General features: G+C 39.4%; 1 protein-coding gene across 1 annotated transcript in view; it reads right to left on the minus strand.

The window, feature by feature from the left end:
• Scsalpha1 (Succinyl-coenzyme A synthetase alpha subunit 1) overlaps nt 1–2,500 on the minus strand; it is a 12,003-nt gene that overhangs the window by 9,292 nt on the left and 211 nt on the right. The gene's annotated exons all lie outside the window — the stretch shown is intronic.

A 2,500-nucleotide genomic window follows, 5' to 3' on the forward strand; every position in this document is an offset into this window, starting at 1 on the left:
AAAGTCTTTTTTTTTTCTTTCTTATTTTTACAAAATTAAAAAATTATTCCATAAAGACTCTGCAAACTAATGAATGAACACATCGCACCCTGGCCACTGTGTACAAAGACCAGTGGAGTGGTTATAAATCTTTAAAATCATTGGGATATAATCACAAACTGTGAATCATTCTGTGGAATTTGTGTCACGGCAGAACAGATACACACTCAGAATATCGAGAGGCTGTGGAGCACAATAAAAAGTTGAGAGCAGCGGCCTGGAAAACTGAAAACGTATTACAAACTATATTTTGCATGGTATGCCTTCTGTGCAACCTTCAAGCCAGAAAGTAGACTCTTTGCATTTCTTCGGGCCGCTACACAACTTTATCTCCCACCATAATAAATTGGTAAGTCTGTCTATTTAGATCGTGTGAACCTTGTGATATTTTAAAATAATAACATTTCTTACATTTTTTGCTATATGCTGTTTACTTACTGTAAGTGACAATCTATATGTAGAACTATGAAGAACATGTGCGTGTTTAAGTATCAATTTATAGATTTAGCCCATATTTAAATACAGTGAACATCCTTGCTTACGTATTCTAACGTTAACAATCTAATGTTACATTATTGGCTATAGATATAGTCACAAAATAACACCCGAAAGTAGCATTAATTCATTTGCCTTTGTTAAATATCACAACATAGATAATGGTTATGTTCATTTAACAAACCAAGATGAAAACTTTTCACAGACACAACCCATAAAATATTGAGTGCTGTGGTATTGTATCAAGTATATAATTTAATATCTATGTTTGCTTTTTTTTTAATATAAGGAAAACTTAGGACTACAAATGTAAGAATGTTGAAATGTGATTGTTCTGGTATTAAAGGCTGCCTTTAACATTTCCTCTTGAGAAAGCTTTGAAAAGAGTAACATAAAACGCGAAACGCAAAATTATGAACTCTGGCTATGTTAGCGGTGATATACAGCAGTTTGTTTCACTATTTCGTGGTAAATTTAAGGCCACAGTAACTGTCCCTGAACGGGGAGGATAGCACACACCAATGAAGGTCATGGGGCAACTACAAAATTTTTGCCTAATGCTCCTTTTAACCCACTAACACCGGTATATTTTGAAGCCGAAAATAATAGTTTCCGGGCAGCTTCAAAATCAGCATGCGGGGCTGGCCTGCAATCTATCCACACACCGGCTTCAGCCCGCAACGGAATTGGAGCGCAAGCTCTGATCCAACTTCACACTGGGCGTCCCGCCCAGCAATGTTTATTTTTTCAGGTGTCTCATATATGGGACACTTGTCGTAAATGGGTTAACCAACTTATCGGAGTAATGACACAACACCCTCATTCCTCACAGGATGAGGTGACTAATCGCAGGCAATCTAATCCTACCACATAGGCTCAGGTACACATTGCCGAAGGTCCTATGCATACCCGAGATGACCTACTCTCAGCCATAGTGTAGCAGTCAATCACAGGCAACCTAATGCCACAACCCAGGCTCAGGTAAACGATGGCGACTGACCAAGGTGATCCCGCAGTTTTAACAGCGTTCAAATCTTAAAGAATTACTGTATGAATTGTTTAAAGACTACATGCGTACAGGTCTAGGAAGCACCCTGGCTAGGTTGGCAGTTGGTGTTAGTGAAATAGTTTGCCGAGAAATCTGACGCAGGGAATTTGGCCCATAGCCTGATTGGGAAATTGATCCCTCAGCCTGTAGACTTATTTTTTCAAATAAGCACCTTAGCACCAAACTGTACTTGGAAAAATCACTGCATTTAGAGCACAACTACACTGTCATAGAATTTTATCTAGATGATATCTGTATTTAGAAGGAAATACAAACACTACTGCAACTACCCAAGCAAGATGACGCCCTAACGAACGCCACGACTATCTGCCAACAAATTAGTAACTAATCCAAGCTCTCTCTTGCCCTTAAAAGAGTCCAGGCTCATGGCAGACACACAAAGCCTTCTGTAAATTCATATCAAGTGGTGTTTTAATTAGGGATAAGTAGGACTTTCTCTCTCCCATAAGATAACATTCAAGCACGTATCATTTGTCCATATTTCCTTTTATTCTTGATCGATGGAGAGTTAAAATGCCATAAACAATACCCCATTTGCTCCCTTTTCTTCCGTCCCTCAACTAAACTTAAACACTATAAAAAAAAATTATCAAAAATTGTCACTAACGAGATACACCTGGGCATCATCTCACCTGTCTCATCACAGCATCCAAAACACAAATTCGGCCACTTCACCCCGTCTTTGGCGATAAAACCCAATCAACCTACCCCCTAGAGCGAAGCAGCGCCCGAGAATCACACAAAATAAACCCAGGAATTCCACAAACTCCCCTTTTTGGCAGCCACTTTGTCGTCTCCTTCGCCCCGACATCAGCTGATGGCAAGAGACCGGGAATTTTACGACCAAAATCACCTCTTTAAACCCCTCAAACTTACTAAATCTTGGTATCTCGTTAT

Source organism: Penaeus vannamei, chromosome 36 (assembly GCF_042767895.1).
Source record: "Penaeus vannamei isolate JL-2024 chromosome 36, ASM4276789v1, whole genome shotgun sequence".
Taxonomy (NCBI): Eukaryota; Metazoa; Arthropoda; class Malacostraca; order Decapoda; family Penaeidae; genus Penaeus; species Penaeus vannamei.